This window comes from Ptychodera flava, chromosome 3 (assembly GCF_041260155.1).
Source record: "Ptychodera flava strain L36383 chromosome 3, AS_Pfla_20210202, whole genome shotgun sequence".
NCBI classification, from domain to species: Eukaryota; Metazoa; Hemichordata; class Enteropneusta; family Ptychoderidae; genus Ptychodera; species Ptychodera flava.
In genome coordinates this window covers 8,537,981-8,558,755 of record NC_091930.1, presented here as the reverse complement: position 1 = coordinate 8,558,755, position 20,775 = coordinate 8,537,981, and the positions used below count along the sequence as shown (strand labels likewise).

Below are 20,775 nucleotides of genomic sequence, written 5' to 3'. Positions count from 1 at the left end.
ATTGACATAATCGTGTATTTTAGGTAAAAGGTTATCGAGGTCACACGACATTTTGTCAAAAAATTTCTATCCTATAGTCTATCCCTATATACCAAAAATCATACATCTAGCTCTACTGGCTCGCTCAAAATTAGATATGCACATAATTAATGAGGTACAATATGTGGCGTCATAAGGTGTCCATTCATACAAAATATGAAGGGTGTAGCACTTGTGGTTCCTGAGTTATGGACAAATATGTAAATTTGAGGGCAAAGGTCACCGAGGTCACGTGACATTTTGTCAAAAAAATGTCTTGATAAGTTATCCCTATATACCAAAAATCAGACCTCTTGCTCTATTGGCTCGCTCAAAATTAGATATGCGCATAATTAATGAGGTACAATATGTGGCGTCATAAGGTGTCCTATCATACCAAATATGAAGGGTGTAGCACTTGTGGTTACTGAGTTATGGACAAATATGTATATTTGAGGTCAAAGGTCATCAAGGTCACGTGACATTTTGTCAAAGTGTCTGAGATATCTGCGTGAATGGATGGACTCACGGATGGACTCACTGACGGACATGACCCAATCTATAAGCCCCCTGGACTTTATCTGTGGGGACTAAAAACTGTGTCACTGCATCCTTTTTGCAATATGAATAAGATGAGAAACTAAATGTTTATTTTTCTTGGCCTTATACATGGGAGTCTATGGACTGCCTTATACATGGGAGTCTATGGACTGCCTTATACATGGGAGTCTATGGAGGTGAAAACTAAAAAGTCCTCTAACACGGCCAAATTTGATCGCATTGTGAAACAAATCTACGTGCATCTGTATGAGGTAGAGTACTATCCTTGTACCAAGTTTGAACAAAATCGCTCCAGGCGTCTCTGAGATATCTGCGTGAACGGACGGACGCACGGACGGACGCACGCACGCACGCACGCACGGACATGACCAAACCTATAAGTCCCCCCGGACGGTGTCCGTGGGGACTAACAAGAGTGTAACTTATAAAGAAAAGCAAATGTGGTTACGTTAACATATTAAAGTCAGGTGTACATCGGAGGGTACACATCATGGCTTCTTGAGCTCCCCAAATATTGGATATTTCAAGTGCAGTTTCGACTTTCCTAGTGAACTAGCTGGACTAATGACGTTATGAATACTCTGTGCAAATTAGCCAAAGAAATGGGAGTCGATTTGGACAACTATAGAGCAAGTATTGGGCTCTTTAGTCTGATCCTTGTCAGTAGAAAGAGAGGCATCAAGACAGGTCAAGGGGCTAGTACCAAGGATGCAGGTGTGATTTTGTTCTTGCTATGCAGTATGCAAATTATGTTTTTTTCAATGATGTCACAACCACTACATAGTTATGAGATGCAGAACTCAGATTGGTTTACAAATTCAACAGTTGGACAAGCCCTAACAGTGTCCACGCAACACCTGGAAAATGGGAATTCTAGCCCACTGTTTGGATTGTCAACAGTACCAGGTGTGAAGGATTTCCAAGATACTGGCCTATTGAATTTGACTGTTGTGCAACTACCATTGTTATCAAATGCTGGCGCTCATAAATATTACGGCAATACAAATGATGATAACCAATTGGGACTTGCAAGGAAACTTCCATGTGGTTTAAAGATCTGCCATTGGAATGTGCAAGGCTTGCAAGAGGGAAAGCTTGACCAATTAAAACATGCGTATCTGGACGACCCTGAGAGAGACGTTGACATCATGTGTATATCAGAATCCTGGTTGAACGATTCATTTAGTAATGCCAGCTTATTGATTCCAGGATATAATCCTCCTTTGCGGAAAGATCGGCAAATAGATAAACAGCGTGGTGGGGTAGCTGCCTACATTAAGACAACAATACCTCACAAGATTAGAGACGACTTTCATGAACCAGAATTAGAGACTTTATGGATAGAAGTAACATATCCCAATTCACCGGGAATTATTATTGGGGTGGTGTATAGGCCACAGTTCCAAATATTATCATGGTGGATCCCCAAATTTGAGATTTTACTCGAAAAAGTTTACGCCGAAAATAAAGAATTGATCATTCTTGGGGATTTTAATGTTGACCTACTGGAAGAAGGTCAACACTGTGATTTTCGTGACCTTATGTCATCTTTTCAGTTAGATCAACTTATTACCCAACCAACCAGAGTAACTGATCATTCAGCATCACTGTTAGATCATATTTATGTGAGTAATGCTGAGTATGTTCGTTGCGTCAACATACCTACTTTAGGAATGAGCGATCATTATCCTACCATCATAGTCAGGAAAAGAAATGTAGCCCGAAAAGATACTTCAATCAAAATTAAATATCGGTGCTACAAAAATTTTGACGAAACAAATTTTATCAGGGAGCTTGATGAGCTCCCATGGTCAGTTTTGGAAGTGTTCGATGACCCAAATGATTATTTAGAAAGTTGGTATGAAATGTATATTGGTGTGTTGGATAAATATGCTCCGTGGCGAGAAAAACGTGTCAAGAAACCAATGCAACCAGAATGGTTGTCTGATGATATTCTGAATGCCATTCATACTAGAGATAGATTTAAGGCATTGAAAAATCACACTGAATATAAAATCTGGAGACAGAAAGTTAATAAAATGGTTAAAAAGGCTAAAATTGATTACTACAGATCGCTCATAGAAGAAAACAATACAAATACTAAAGAGCTATGGAAGTACATGTCTGATCTAGTGCCCAAAAAGTCTAATACTTGCCCCGCTTCATTGAAGTAGAGGGATCAGATATTACAGATCCAATGGAAATAGCAAATTCTTTCAATAAGTTTTTCACAGATATAGTGAATCAGTTTACTACAGAGTTTACAGATTCAGAAACAGATTTTACAAAACTAACAAATCATGTTCATGGCACTTTGGGTCCAGATGTGAGTTTTAAAATCCCTCCAGTTAGCGAGGAATTTGTGTTAAAAGAATTATCAAGTTTAAATACAGCTAAAGCTACTGGACTTGATCAGATAAGTCCTAAGATTCTTAAATTATCATCGAACGCTATAGCTAGATCTTTATGCTACATCTATAATTTAAGCTTAAAAACAGGTGTGTTTCCAGATGTGTGGAAGGGAGCAAAGGTTACCCCTTTGCACAAGTCTGGATCCTTACAAGATCGTGGAAACTACAGGCCTGTTTCAGTACTCCCGGTCCTTTCTAAGATATTTGAGAAACACGTTCATAGTCATTTATACGGGTTCTTAAAACCTATGGTTAATGACTCACAGTCAGGTTTTCGAAAAGGTTTCTCATGTGAGACAGTTTTATGTAAAATGGTTCAAACCTGGTCTAAGGCTATGGATAATGGTGATCTAAATGGTGTAATTTTTATAGATTTACGCAAAGCTTTTGACTTGGTGAACCATGATGTGCTTCTTAAAAAGCTTGAAATCTATAATTGTGATATAACATCCATAAACTGGTTTCATTCATATCTCTCAAATAGGAAACAAGTTGTGTGTTTTCAAGATCAAATTTCTGATGCTTTACCGATATCTACTGGGGTCCTCAAGGTAGCATACTTGGGCCCTTTTTTTCATATTGTTTATTAATGATTTACCTTTAGCTGTCAACAACACCATTGAAATGTATGCCGATGATTCACAATCATGGCAAAAGGAAAGAACCTGGCAGAAATTGAAAAAACACTCAATGATGATCTTGAATCAGTAAGGCATTGGTGTATGCAAAATAAAATGGTTATAAATACAAGTAAAACAAAGACCATGCTTATGACCACACATCAGAGATTGTCACGTCTACCAAGAAATGTTCTTCATTGTAAACTTGGTCAGAATATTTTAGAGTCTGTAAATGAAGAAAGACTTCTGGGTATAGTGGTAGATCAACACTTGAACTGGAAGTCAATTACTGATTCAATTTGTAAAAGGTCAATTCACGTATAGCTCTACTTAGACATATAATACAGTATTTACCATTAAGTACTAGACGAACATATTATAATGCATATATACTTCCCCATTTGGACTATTGTTGTAGTGCATGGGGAACTAGTGCAAATATAAACAAGTTATTCAAATTACAGAAACGCGCTGTGCGTGTTATGATGGGCACTAAGTATAATTATCCGACCAATGGACTTTTTAGATCATTACATATTATGCCTTTACCTGATAGAATTGTATATGTGTTTAGTTTTTAAATCCTTGAAAGGTATAGCCCCATTGTATATGACGGAAATGTTCCAATATGTCAGTCAGTGTCATAGCCGTGTGACCAGAGCTAGCTCCCAAAATAAGCTTGATATCCCTAGAGCCAAATTGAATGTTTTTAAAAACACATGGTCAGTACAGGGAGCTATGGAATGGAATAAGTTGAAAACAGAAGTCAAATCTGTCTGAGACACTTGTCTCTTTTAAAAGAAATTATTTAAAACAATATTGGGCAGAATTTTAATTTTTCTTGCTTTTCCTGTTAAATGTGGAAGTTGTTATATGTGGTTATTTGTATTTTCACTTTTGAAAATTTTTTTGTGGTTTTGTATATTTTGTTGTAATGTCGAGGGCCCTGGGGGAGATAAACTCTCTCTAGAGTTTACCAGGCTACCCTCATTAAATAAAGCCAAATAAAATAAAAAAAAAAATTAAATTGACATTATTTCACCATCCAATTATCCCAAATTAGCTCTGATCGTGTTATAACCTTCTGATAAGAATGGCCAATAAGCTTACATGTTATTTGGAAATGGAATATTGTTCATTGTTGTTGTTGTTTTTGATTGTTGGTGTAGTACAGGAGCTTCAATTCACTTACTACGACAATGTTCGTGCAAGTGGAAGGAGTAAGGGTTTTCTATCATATACTCATACATGTTCTTTTCGACCATGACAAAATATTGTATGTGTTGCTGAATATCATGTATATCCACTAGATACTTTGCTTGATATATATAATACATCGTTTAAATGCGCTAAGTAAACAATATTTATACAAATAAAACGCACTAATACTTGTACACTTGGTCTGTGAAGATCTGCGATTTGTATACTGTTGTTATGCATAGATATGCGTTACGTATATCAACGTATCGGTATGTTCCATATACATTACGTGTACCACACATGTGGTGGCGTAAGTCCATATACTTTATTCTAAACGTATAACTGAACGTTTATGAAGCCATTTGCCTATATATCAGCGAGTGTAAAATAATTTTATGCTGTGCGCTATCGATATTCAAATCCATTAACCTGGGGCTCTGAAGTACATGAGAAAGTAACTATCGACGTCACATACTCTGTGACGCTGGCTCTGATGGTAATTGAACACCAAATACACTATCTCTGCCTATCTCAATTTGAAAGATTGAATAACATAACGAGAGGAAGGCATTGCGAAATCGAAACAAGAGAAGATGCTAGACCAAGGGATTTCCTTACACGTGTTAGCAAAATTCATTACAAATCAAATCTTACAAAGGAAAATGTGTTTCAGTCGTTTGATTAAAAATAAAGCAACACACAGCTTTGGTATACAACACGATCTTGACCAGTTCTCAACACATATGTACGAGCGATAGCGAGTGCATATATGAAATTAACTGGTCGGTCAAAATCGAGTGGTATAACGTCGCTGGTGTGATTTATTGCTATTATATCATAACAGTATATTGAATTCTGTCTAGTAATGTCAACAACGAACGTGTGTCAGCCGTAGTATATTGCGAATATACCACAGTCATTTTCCCCTCTCTACCAATCAGGTTGCTGTATTTCTGCCATCAATATATCTATATTATATAATTAAAGTTAGTGCATGCATTATTTAAACATGATACAATAACAATCATTTTTTAGATATGTTAATGAGTCGATAACTAATATCTAGCATGTCATGCATCTGTTCTATGTGTGTCAAGATGCATTCGATTTTGAATTTTACTTTTATTTCGTCCTCCCTAAGAGGACCATTATTTGACCAATCAAACTAAGCCTGAATATCTTACTTTCTCTCTAAGATGAAGAAATTCCATGAAATCATTTCCAGTATAGTTTTATGGATATTAACTATGCAGTTCTGCTATATATAAGTTTTCACATTTGATGAAAAGCTCAGAAACTGTTTTGGCTTCCACTTATTTTATACTTCTGTTTTTTTTTACACTTTTACGACTTTCACATATGGCTAGACCAATATCGTATTGAAGTGTAATTGAAGTAAGGAGTGATAAAGGTGTTCAATCCTCCCCTTACACAAAAACTATCAATTTGTGTAGTTTTTTAGTTGGTTTTTTTGTTGTTGTTCTGAACAGATTGACATGGTTTGGTATTACACTAGAAGTTAAGTTTTGAAATGAAATGCTTGCTTATACCTGCATTCTGAAATTAAACTAATATTAAGACGTAAAAATAAGTGTTCCTCCTTACAGTCAGATTTCTGAATCAGCGAATATTAGTATAACGCTGTTTTATTTTCAATTATTTTTCCTGCCTGAAAGGAACAACGTATACGTATATGCCTTAGAACAATATTTGGACTGTCATTGCTATAAATTCGAAAAGTTAAAGTTTTAGTAAAGACGTTTACTTACACTTTTACAAAAAAATTACCCAAGACGACCTGATGAGGAAATGTCACAGTGTCAATAAAGATTTATGCTATAGCTTTCGACGGTGTTTTGTATTTTGATAAACACATTAACATAACTCATATACTAATGACATTTGTTTATTACAAGAGCATTAGCTGACTAAAGATGACATTTCGTTTTTATCTCGTATTCATATAGAGTCCCCTGTTGATACAGGTGAAAATATTTTGATTGGTCGTCCGTTTGGACGGGTTGCTATTTTATGGCGTAAATCACTGCATAAATACCCTATAATACTTACCCTATTAGCATGGATTATTGCCTGTATTTTAGCTGAAGAGTGCATATACAGATGAAAACAGTCAGGAATCCATTTCCTGTATCAAGCAAGCCTGTATTCATGTGGATTAATCTGAATTCACGTGTATTATTCTATAATACACGCAACTCATTAATGTGAATTTGTCTGTATTATTGCATTTTCATGCAGTGAATTAATTGGTCACATGATAACAGTATGTTCATTCAATGATAATAGAATCATTGAGATTGAGGTAGCCAATGACAATTGTAAAATGTTAATACTCTGTGTTTACACGCCTACTTGTATTAGGGAAAATCATGATGATTTCACTGAATATTTAGCAAAGGTTCATTCTACTGCTCAGTCTAGCAACTGTTACAGTACAATGATAATTGGACACTGGAATTCAGATCACAACTCCCTCTTTGGTAAATCATTGCTGAGCTTTTGTAACGAGTACAACTATTTTGTGTCAGATAATGTCTTACTACCAGAAAATTCATTCACATATGTTAGTGACGAGCATGGCACAACATCCTGGCTAGATCATTGTATTTATTCATACACAGCTCATCAATGTATTGAGTCTGTAGAAATTTTGTATGATGTAATCGTTTCTGACAATTTCCCACTTAGTATTAAGTGTGACATTGGTACCATATCTTCATGTGAAAGTAATGACTCGGTTAAGAATGATACAGAGGTACGCTTAAACTGGTCCAAGGTTAGTACTAATCAACACAATGAGTATTATGTGAATTCAGATAGGCTTCTTTCTAACGTTGATATTTCAAGGGAAGCATTATGTTGTAAAGATATTCATTGTAATAATTCCAATCATGTTGATTGTATCTTGAAGTTTTAAGACAGTGTTATTGATAGTTTATATGTTGCTGGCACTAAAATTACACCACCCACCAAAAGTACAAATTCTAATATTCCAGGGTGAAATGACAATGTGAAACAGATTCATTCGATTGCACGTGATTCGTTTAAGTTCTGGCGTGATCCTGGTAAACCCAGGACAAGTCCATTGTATGACCTTAAACGCCGCACGCACGCGCAGTTTAAGTAGGCTCTGCGTCTGTGTCGTCGTAATGAGGAACAGATGAAACCCGATGCTATGGCGAAAAATCTGTCTTCTAGCAATTATGACAAATTTTGGAAGTCTGTTAACAACAATACTAAAAATTTGAGTAGGCCAAATAATGTTAATGGATGTACAGGTGATGCAAATGTTGTTGAAATGTGGCGTAACCATTATTATGGTGTTTATAATTTTGTAAACAATAATAGGGATCAGAAATTTCTTTTAGATGCTCACTGCAAGACAATTTCACTGTAATACCAGGTGACATAAGTGATGCAATTAGTAAGCTACAGACTGGAAAAACGTCTGGTTCAGATTATCTTGCCGCTGAGCACTTTATATTTGCTAGTCAGAAAGTTTATGTTTTGCTAAGTATGTGCTTAACAGCTATGTTTGTCCATGTAGTTTGCCCTAGACGACTTTCTAACACTATCCTAGTTCCAATTATCAATGAAAAAAATAGTGATATTACAGATAAAACAATAATTATCGTCCTGTTGCACTTTCCACTATTGCTTCTAAATAATTGAACTTGTTTTATTGCGTCACATTGATTCTTATCTGGGAACGACTGATAATCAATTTGGTTTTTAGTCAAGACATTCCACTGATATGTGCGTCTTTATTTTGAAGGAAATTATCAATTATTATAGACAACATAGTAGTAATGTATTTATTACATTTATGGACGCCTCTAAGGCTTTTGACAGAGTGAACCATTGGACGCTTTTCAAGAAATTAATTCAACGTACAATTCCCATTTACCTTGTCAGATTTCTTGTCAAATGGTATCGAACTCAAATTATTATTATTCGTTGGGGTACACGTTTATCTGAGGGTTTTACTGTCACTAACGGTGTAAAGCAAGGTGGTATTTTATTACCAAAGATCTTTAATATCTATATTGATAATTTGAGTGTTCTCTTATCAAACTTGAATACTGGCTGTAATATTGGTGGCATTTTTGTCAATCACTTAATGTACGCGGATGATATCTGCTTGATTAGTCCTTCTGTCAAAGGTACACAAAAGTTAATAGATCTCTGTACTCATTATAGTGATACTCACGACATCATTTTCAACAGTAAAAAGACTAACTGTATGTGCGTTTTTGCGAATCACCATAAGATTCGCCGCGTTCCATGTGTGTATCTGAACGGGGTTGAATTAACCTTTGTTGTTAAGAAAAAACATCTAGGTGTTAACTGACCATTTCAGAGATGATGATGACATTGAGCGGCAGACAAGATATTTTTACGTAGTAGCGAATATGCTAATGAGAAAATTCCACATGTGTACTTTTCATGTTAAATGCATTCTACTTAAAGCCTATTGTTATCAGTTGTATGGGACCAATATGGAATATCTATTCTGCAAATGTCTTGAGAAAATTGAAAGTTGCTTACAATAATGCTGCACGACTGTTATTGGGTTATGAGAAACAAAGCAGGGCGAGTCTAATGTTTGTATCTAACAGAATAAGCAACTTTGATGCTCTTCTGAGAAATCAGATTAACAGCCTGAGACAAAGACTTTTGAAAAGTAGCAATGCAATTGTACGAAATGTATGTTAATCATTGTATTTCAACTCAGAGATGGTAAAACACTGGAATAAGTTACTCTTTATTTAAATGTCTGTTTGAAAAGAAATCGATTGGATTATGTATGTAGATATAATCAATTTTTCTATCTTTTCAACCATAATTTAATTTCGTAACTGAATTTTCATACTAATGCCTTAATTGACTTTTACATGGACGCTCAAGTCCGAAATACAGATATAATAATTAATAAAGTATTAATAATAATAATATAATAATAATAATAATAATAATAATAACGTACCAGTTGTAAGCTGCATTTACGTAATTGTTGTCATTCTGATCGTGTTGACTTTTCTCAAACTCGAATCACAATTTTACTCTCAAGAAAGCCACCCATCTTCGATAGGTATTTTACTGTAAGGCAGTATTTTTGACAGTTGTTGAAATTTTACTACAAAAACCGAGTCAGTTTGGACTCCCAACAAAATAAACGCAGCACTGATTTTTTTCAAACATAACACCCGAACTAAACGTCATCGAAGGCACACCGCCTATTCAATCAATCCCACATATCAAACAAAAAGATTAAATCTGTACTCTTATTGTGACACAAAGTTCTCTATAATGAGGTGAGAATATAAGGAAAAATACGTTAAATTATGTACAAAAAGAACTTGAACGACGCGGTATAACGTTTCCTGCGTCTGCACCTACACAAACTTCCTTGGTCGGTCGAGGTCGTAGCTTCAGCAAAACAGGGGCAGCAATAGCCCTGAGTACAACGCTGTGTGTTCCCGGTCTTACACGGCCTCCCATGGTCCGTATAACGCCTGGAACACACAGCATCGTACGCAGGGCTAGGACAGGATCAACCCAACAAATACCACAGTAAGCAGCTCAGTATAGATTGCTGCCATCGTATTGCCAGTATTATACACCTTATACATAACATTCAATGTCACTGTCATCACAGTACGTCTATTATAAACGTCCAGATGGATTTTTAGCGAGCACACCGTCATCAACTGTATGACCGACTCTTCTGCCCGCCCCCGCCCCACACACACGCGACTATTCGTAGTGTTTTTTTTCCAATCACTATCTGTTTTTAGTGTCAGTTGTTGTTGCCAGAGACGGAAACCCTCGCTTCATTTCTTATAAGGATAAAACATTGATAATATTGACGTACAACTTTTTTCCTTTTTCTTTTTGTTCAAGTCATTGATATATTTGTGTAACACTTCCATGATGAAATCAATGTTTAAAAAAGTCAGTCCTGGTAACGCAAGAACTCCTTTTCAATGAAAAAGATTTCATGACATTTGCTACTTTGTTATGTGTTTTGCATGTTAAAAACGCCAGTGGCTGCGTTTATTTTGTTGCGCGGCACAAGAGAGTGTCCAAGCTGATTCCGTTTTTTTCTTTTTTTTTGGAAGTAAACATGTATGCACATTCAACGAATTAAATTTGCCAAGTAAAATGTTTTCTACCTGTCAGAATGACTGGCTTTTCCTTTCCTTACATGCCGAATATTTGTTAATTTTTCCGTGTGCATGTCGTTATTTTTGCTTTTTGTATACTATTACTAATGTTCACATCTGATTCTACACAAATAAAATGCTAACAATAAATTCAGTCTATCTGTTCTTTCAACTTATTAGTGCAAGTGTCTCTTGTATATATAAAGCAAATAATAGTATGAACAAAGAATATGACAAAAGTTGTTTATGACATACGGGTCTATGATCGAATAAAGTAACTTTGTGACATTTTTGTAAGAACATTTCGCTGAACGTAATTTATACTAATTGCTAATGAATGGCATATCAATTACATATCGTGAGTCCTATTTTAATACAGAGTATACTTTGATTTGATGTATTCGCATTCTCTTATCACCCTGCATGACGGCAATTCTTGTGACGTCACCATGAGTTGTGACGTCACACTTGACCGCTATCTGGTGTGGTCTGGTCACATCACCTTCAAATAGGTTGCGAATAAACTGCCCGACAGGTCCCAGCTTTACAACCCTATCATTCATGCTATCACAGATATAATATTTCCCGTGAGTCGGTGTCGATGCCCCTCGGGTTCTTCACCTGACCGTTGCCAACACCTTCAGAGCAATACGAATTCAGAAAATTTAAATCAGAATCGAAAACGCATATGACATGATCGCGTTCATCTGACACTAGGAGATGGTTGTTTGGAGTGGGGGCAACATAGTGTGGAACTGCTAGTTGACCTTTGACCTGTGCAAGAAGTTTCCCTTCTTTCACGCTGTATTTGAGTAATCTGCCACTTTTCCAGTCAATGCCGTATACAAATCCTGCCATATAATTAATATTGTCAACGTTTTCGTCTGCGTTTCGAGAAATGATCTGAATTATTTGTCGATCTTTGTCACAAAAAATAATTTGCCTGTTACCAACATCAGCTATGACCAAATGACCTTCAGGAGTAATAACCACTGTAACCGGCCTGAACGGCTTTTGAAACTGACCATCAAATCGTATGAAACTAACTACATTATTCTTATCGAAGATCTGTATGCGATGGTTGTCTGTGTCACAAACCAAAAGTTCGTCTCCATGCCATGCCAGACCATTCGGCCAATTAAACTGCCCTGGCTCTGCGCCAGACTCCTGTGTACCCAGTACGGTAACTTTCCACTCATGACCTACAAGAAAATAGAGAAGTCAAAAGTTAATCCCAAGAGTGCAAGTTGTAATTAAAACGGTTAAAATTTTATACTCTAGTTATTCTTACCTTCACATCAGTTGAAGGGGCAGGCTTTTAGTAGCTTTAACTCTGAGAAAATTTCGCTAACAGAGCACAACACAAAAACAAAAGTGAAACCATATAACAGTAAACGTAAACAAATGCCACTGCGAGAACCAGGGATGGGGAATTGAAGCCTTAATGCCTCTCCTACAAAGCATTTCAATTTGGAATTAAGTTTATATAGTAGACTTAAAGCATGGCAATTTGGCCTTGGTAATCCGGCTCTTTCACTTCTTGCCACTTCGTTATTCTTCTCGGTCAAAGATTTGTCTATTTTCATTGATGTAAGAAGAGAATCTAGACTTCCTTACATACAACATATTTGACTAGGTTATACAAAACATGGATTATGATATCATTATTATGATATACAATATACATATTTTGCACATGTATAATGGCAACTTGAACAACCTAAAACAGTTGACCTACGAGCCCCGAACATACTAGTTTCATCCTTATTACGCTTCTTAACTCCGGCGAACGTCAACTCTCTTTCCAGATTATTATCATCTTTCTGAAATTCCTTTCATCGGAGAAATCCAACCACAGTTTCCCTGCTGTAATCGGCCCAATCCAGTCATCTGTGAGGTAAAAAGAAACGAAATGATTGTATATGATTTCAGATCACCTACATTTAAACAGGTGGTTTCCAGCGCGGTTTTGCCACTTCTGTACCGACTGCTATATAATGTTCGTGATTCAGATAGCTCAAATCAGTTTTCTCACTTTTTATAAGCGGTGTCTCTGCTATGACCTCAGCGAAACCTACGAATAACGCGTCGCAAAACAGCCATCATGTACATCTTTGGCCATAATAAATAAATGCGACCTCTACCTCCTTAATTTGTAGAAGCTTGAACAATAATCATAACTTATCACTCTACCCTATGACTCATCAATAGTGAAAAAAACAACACTATTAATTCTGTCTGTTTGACTAGAAGAACCTTCTGTATTACTTACGTACCAAACTGTACATCCTTTTCTAGTTTCAACGGTATTATCTTCTTTTTCAGGTCTGCTGCAAACTTTGCTTCTCTCATACCGTTCTCTGACTTCTTGTAGGCTTCCGTGACACACAGTAATACCTCACTCGCACCCTGCACTGCTTCAGCCATAGATTTGTGTATATCTCCTTGTAAAAATAAATGTAGGTGTTTTTTTTTCCATTACATCTGTCGGCTTGCAGTTTAAAATATGGGCAATTATTCATAATGTATGATCATTTTGCGAGACTTGAGAAATGACACTCGTATGATCTTTTTGCATCAACAGCATCGAACTATGATTATTCCTGCAATACAAGCGAGAATCAGGTTTCTGTATGTATTTTCTAGTCTGCAGTACAATAATTCAATCATTAACTGCATCTCAAATAGACGGTTCTACACATAACTTTTGGGTTGTACGTAACGGAACAATATCAAATCACAAGGTAACGGCTTAATGTGAGTTACATACGTGCAAGTATTGATTACATATCCGCTACTATTTAACGCAAACCTACAACTTGCAGCTGCTTGAGATTAAGGCAAACCGGAATCGGATCGGGTAAGTGACTAATAACAAGTGATACACATGAAATCAGCGGTTCAATTTAGTACAAAGCACTGCTCAAAACACAATCTCTGGTGGAGGGACTGTGCGCAACGCATTCACCACCACCCAGGGTATTTGGGACGTGGAAAGCACATGCAGAAGAACGTCAGGCAGAGAAAAGTAAAGTCACGTGTGAGGAAAATGTTTGTGCTGATTGGACAAAGGTCTGAACACTGAATAGTCTGTGAAGGCATAGGTCCATTATCTACAGGGAGAATTATTAATGTCAATGCGCAAGCATCAAAGCATGCCTTTAAACAGATCAGGTATTAAATCGTAATCATTTTAGTTTGTGATTATTATTGTGATAGTGACAATGACACTTGTTGTTTTAATAGCAAACATATATATTTTCCAACCATCAGTGTTTTCTCAGCTATTTTACTCTTTCTGAATTCTATCAAAATTAAGGTAGAATGCGTCTCATGGACAGATATTCGGACTGCCAAGCGTTTATAATACGAAGTTGGTATATATCTTGCAGGGAGAGGGGCCTCATCTGTTTACAGACTAAATATTTGAAAATCGAAAATTTACTTCCCTCCCCCAACCATGATAACGTTAGAATGGCAGCCATTTTGAATTTCTGTGGTCCGTAAACTTTGGGTAATTTGTTACTCTGTTACAAAATTGTGCACAGTTATCGCCAACTTTTGTTCTCAATTACGAAAGGGAAATGTTTAATGCTTCATTAGAGAGAGTTTAAGCAAAAGTTTAAGTCATTCAATGTCGAAGTGCATACTATACTTTAAGGAAAGTGACATGCTGTTCTTACCTGCAATTTTATCCAGATCGAACCATATTTGATATCCTTCTCTCCAATGCCTGTTTAATTCGCAATACCTCTTCCTGATGATCCCAGTTGTAAGAAATCATAACATGCTGGTTGCGAGCGTTATCGGCCATGATTAAACCAATATGAAGATATTTCAACCTGGAATTATACAAAAATTTGAAATTAATGTTGATTGTTGAACTGTTGGTTTATTAGTTACTTCTTGTTGATTTGTTCATTCACTTACTTAATTATTCATTAACCAACAGTTCGTCAAGCTATAACAGATGAATAAACAGTTTCTAACGAAACACTATCAGATGTGAAAATAACAGGAAAGTTACAATACTAAAGAAAGACTATGACTGCTTTCGTTAGAAAACTACCCGTATATCATGTCATTTCGTGCCGCAAGCACACACTAGCAACGATAACAACAACAACAACTACTACTACAACAACAACAAAACCAACAACTTGTCATCACAATGCCAGATATTCGTAAGTGATTTTCTAAGGAATGCATGATAGCTTATTAGATAATATCAAAATGTTAGGGGCAAAAGATACTGGCGAGATGACATACTGATAGACCGTTCTGAAGCAGTGCTACTTTATGAACAAAGACACAAATGACCCCCTTTTATCCGCGTTAGATATATGGTGTTCAAGATTACACGTGCAATAACGCAAGCCCTTAACCACTTGGCTTGAAAGGGCTTGAACGGTGAGCATCGCAGCGGGGCATAACCTAACTCTAAGTTCTCTGTTTTACTAGAGGCACTGTGCGCCACCGAGTAGCAATTTCACTCTTGCAACAACACTTCACCTAAACCTTACATTGCCTCAGTGCAAATTGTCTTCAACACACAGTAATCTGAGAGCTAATAGCAAATTGAAGAGCAAAACAACGACCCGTCGGTAATATAATGCACTCCGAGCCGATTTTGACCGGCTTGTGCAAACTTGGAGTTGCGGTAAACCGATGACCTAATAGCATCATACTTTCGGCACATCATTAAATGACAGACCAACATACGTCCCCTCTCACAAACCTCTGAATCGGTCTGTGTCAGCAAAGATTGCACAGGACAGCTGTGAGACAGATGGGTCTATGCTAACTTGTGAAATTAAGATTGTGCTATATACAGTGCAAACTGTTTGGCGGGATTTAATGTTCCTCTTTGTTACTTTTCTCTACAACGTCTTTGTCACGCAGGTCTATACTACGTTGTAATAGATATGTAAAAGGCTTTGGATTTTGGCATGTCATTTGATAGCTGTATCGCGAAAAGTCACATATAGAATTTCTGTATGTGTACAAAAAAATCGAAATTCTGAATAAGACATGGACCAGCTATTCTTACTGTGACACGCGCTGGATATTCACAATCTGCTGCAATAGCCCACACCGTCCATGAACCAGTAACCTCATTTGTTACAACAATAAATATTAAGTTCACGACCTTACATTCCTGCCCCTACAGGCTTGGTGCAAGCCGCTGTATGCACCTCTGAAATCTTAGTAATATTGCAGTACGTGTGGCTGAACGATTAAACAGTCATTGACTGATCTCAGAAAAAAACATGTCCCTTCTAGGTACCTAAGGATTTGTCGCTGTCACGTACGTTGAAACCGAACACACGATGAGTTCATACTAACAGTTGTTCGACTGGCTGAGCGCATGATGATGACCCCTAACAGAGACTGCCAAACACGCTACATAGCGAAAAAGAATGTACTTAAGTGGTAAATATATAAATATTGAGCTATGCCTATGGGTTAAATAGGGAAACAGAGGTCCATGACCTACATACGTGTGGAGATACCAATGCTTCCGCCCTGCGTATACAACGTTCGCCATTAGGGAAGTCCAAGTTGAATGGCGGAAGTCAGAGTAATGTAAAACATGGAACAGAAACTGATTTTAATAAAAGATTCGTACCGTAGTCTTTTGGCTCAACGGTTATGATTGTTACGCCCGCATTTTTGGTTTGCCTTTTAGGAGCATTGTTTGACATAAAAACAGTTTATTGCAGATATATTTATATACGTACAGCTGCTTACCTCTCATGAATGGAGTTCAGTGGCCTTTGCTATGCTGCGTTGCAGGTCGACCTTAGCCCTTATCATGTGACTTATATCTGACCAATGAAAGCGACCAAAATGGTTGCCATGACACAAATTACTGCCTATGTTAGGATCAGTTAATTAGCTGACTCTTATCGCCAGCGTTGAATTTACTTTAGCGTGTCACTGCATTAATGTGCTTTAAGCCACAGTCGCTCGCGTTACGGTTATGTAAGGTGGAGTAACCGTGCCTGTGTTCGAGCGAGAGAGCCCAAGTGACCGAGACAGCAATAGAGGTCATTCATGGCTCACCACGGTGCTCGAGTTAAAGGACTATTTCTACACGTAAGGAGGCAATATTTATTCCATACATTAGCATCGAGTGGTCCACTTTACGCAAATTCATACATGCTCTCGGTGAGTTTCATGTTCCACGTCAGCCATATCATTGAAAGTACCAACACTATAATTGACTATCTACCGAAAGCCTACCTATATTTGTAACATCTAAATTGGGATGTATGGTAATCACAGCGTCAAATGAAACTTATAAAGTCTGGGTCCGAAGACGCCCATATTAGACGTTATGGTGAGGGCGTACTCCTATTATGTCAATGACAGAGGAAAACTTTGGTCACTGGGATTCTTGGCTGCTAAAATATAAAAGACGTAGAGGCTCAAGCTGTGACTCGAACTTGTCTTGCAAACTGTTCACATGGAACTTGTGTTGCTATGTTTAGAATTTTAAGAGCCTCTACTTCAACATTATGAAATACAAGGATTGCGATCACGAAGTCTGATAATATGATTATATATATATATATATATATATATATATATATATATATATATATATATATATATATATATATTATATATATATATATATATATCTGTAACTTGAGTTTCATGCATCTAGGCATCTAGCAGTGATCATACCATTTTAACCTCAGGATAAAAGTAGTCTAATGATTGCTAGTTGTATGAAACTTAACATATCTATTACTTTGTACTCGAATTTATTTGTCGTATTATAATAACGCCTGCTATTAGCATCGAGCACTGTAATTTTCTAACTAACACACATATACTGTGTGTATTTTAAGATGCCGAATTTATTATCAAATTATATATAAATATTTTCCTCAATATTGCAACCATGTTATGGATATTATCATGATTAAAACTCAAAACATCTATGTATTAAGATTAGATACAAATTGCAATGTACATGCTTCCGACCATAAAAAACATCGCAGATACATATGCTTTGTTTTCCCCTTTATGGGTCCTTCGCGCTGGTAAAGCAAATGCATGTATATGAACATCGTTTTGTGCTACATTGCGGATACTACAGATTACAACAACATGGCCCATGCTGCTGTTGCCATTATAGGATCCGTCAACATTAAAAATAAATCCTACTTTTCTATTTAAACGGTTAAATATGTTATGTTACTTAAACAACCATTACAAAACGTTTAAAGCACTGGACGTTGAGGGTGCGCTCCCTATTTCTAAATCAATTGCTGCCCCTTGATTGAAGAAGCGTACTACAATCCACGTTGACATTGAATTCCTTTTTAAATATCAGTGGAACAATCATTAGCAAAATATTTCAAGCCGTATACGTTGAGGGCGTGCTCTCTACTACAGCTCCAAATACTGCAATTTGAGTTTTGAAGCGTGCTGCAATGACGGTTGCCATACATTCCTTTTTAAGCAAAAAATATGACACGTTCTAAAACAGTCATCAAAACATTTCAAATTCTAAAGTTGGAGACGCTTTCTTTATTATTACTTCTGATAAAATACTGACAGCGTGGTTCTGAAGTGCATAACTAACTGCATTGACGACACTCCTGTTTAAACACACGATAAGTTCTGAAAAATCGTCATCAAACATTTTTAAGCTCTATACGTTGAGGGCGCGCTTTCTACTACTACTTCAATGACTGGCCCTGGCTTACTGAAGCGTACGGCACTCAAGAGGCAGCTGAAGCATGAACGATGCTTGTCACATTACTGTCACTTTTTCGTGACTTATGACGATCAACCTCAAAGGGGATGAAATCGCAGGTGTATACTCTAAAAGTTCGAGACGTTTTGACTGTTCACAAAACTGAATGTATTTGAGGTCATGAAAAACCCACTTTGAATGGGGATTGTCTTAATTGTTTGTGGATGCAGTTCAGTGACTGTGTCAGTTACAAAAAAGTTTGTACAAAGAGATTAAAAAACACCAGATCAGAAGGAACCTCCACAAGCTCTATAATTGCTGCTTGATGATTGAATTTTGACATACTCTTGGAGCATTATTGTTCAGTGAACAGCACAGCATAGTCCAATTGCTGTTGGCAAAAAGTGTATTGATGAGTCCCTGTCAGAAATTCAGACTTGAGTTTCTGCATGGAAGCTATTAAAATTACACAGCACAGGAACAACTCATGCTAGAACTCACAAAAACGATTTTGCAGTTTTATAATGTCATAAAAGCAACTTTATTTATTTTGACTGAGTTAATTTACACAAACATCTTGGACAGTAGACGAGCTACGCCAATGGGAAATTAATTAGACCAGAATGGCCTTGGTCATCCCGTTCATTGTCATGAAGATGACTGAAGTAAGCCAGGGTCAGTCATTGAAGTGGTACCATGGCCTAAATTACAGTCAAGCGTGAAAGATCGATTTTGAATTCCTGGTGACCTTGTTTAAACAGTAATTTGTTTATATCTACGGGGATTTGTCCAAGGTAGTTTGTTTAAGTCCAACATTCTTTGTCACGGGTAGGATAAAAAATGCAAATTTCACTTTACGAAAATTACTTATTTTTGGCTAGGTCTTCATAACTGAGCAATTTCTGAAAATATAGAAGCACATATGTATAAGGTGGGACATTTTTGCTGAATTAGTGTTGGCAGCTCACAAAATAAAATTATTTAGGTATAGTCACTTGTGCAGCAATTAAATAGAACGATGGAATTTCTAGTTCAGTTGTTGACCTGATTCTGCTGGTATATTGTACTGATAAGTTAAAAAAACAACTGTCAATCAAGATTGCTAGCATCCAGAGGAGAGTAATGAACGTTGCAAACGTGGCCTTTTCGAAAACCTGACGATGTGACACCGACTTATTCTCTATAATCTTTGATTCACATACAAACATGTACATGCCTAGTGCAAATGTATTCTTACGTTTCAAAGGTCTGATCATTGTTCGATGCACGATCATCAGTCAAGTGTCATGTCTCCATTTCTCGCCCAGTGATCATGCAATAGGTCATCAAGACAGGTCATGAAGGATATAAACGACCGCCATTACTGAATGTTTGGAAGCAAGCTATTTTTGCTGACGTATATATGAGAGACCACCATAGTTTATTAAACCACACTCGGACAGTATGCGAGTGTTGTTTAATTTTACCGTGTATAAAAAAGTAAACTAGAAGTCAGGACACTGTATCTGAGAATATAAGTTTGCAGCTGACTAGAAGAAAAAGCAACACCGTTAAAACAGGAAAAGACATAAAGATTTGGAAGTTTTTAAGTTGTACAAGCGTTTCTGTGTAAATTTTTGTCCAGAATTTTACTGATTTCTTCATATTTCAGGGCATTCTTGAAATAAATAAAAATACAGTATACTCTCACTCCGTGACCCATTTATATTTATGGCATGCTCCACTGACTTCATGGGTCAGCGACTGTCTTCAAAACATGCTCTGGGCTGTCATGCATGCCTGAGCCACCGGGAACAAAATATCTATTGTGGCCACTCAGTGAGTCACCACAACCTGTATCTGACCGTAGGCCGGTTACTTTTCATCAGCCTTGACTACATATTAAAGGCCCAATAGCTGTATCATTTGGCATTATTTTTGTGATTTTACTTCCAAACTAAAAGAAGTTCGTGGGAATGTACTCATTGAGGGTATTTATACAGGTAGAATAAACTGTCAACTCGGACTGCATGTGCAATTTTAGCAAGATAAATAATAAACGTTTGCCCAAAAGTAAAATGGCG

The 20,775-nt window shown here is 36.8% G+C and overlaps 1 long non-coding RNA gene across 1 annotated transcript; it reads right to left on the bottom strand.

Moving 5' to 3' along the window:
• Positions 1 to 11,588: 11,588 nt before the first annotated feature.
• LOC139129484 (uncharacterized) lies at positions 11,589 to 13,438 on the bottom strand. The gene is made up of 3 exons (XR_011551594.1): positions 13,275 to 13,438; positions 12,752 to 12,888; positions 11,589 to 12,200 (listed from the first exon to the last, which is right to left on the bottom strand). It is a non-coding gene; the product is annotated as an uncharacterized lncRNA (long non-coding RNA).
• Positions 13,439 to 20,775: the final 7,337 nt, after the last annotated feature.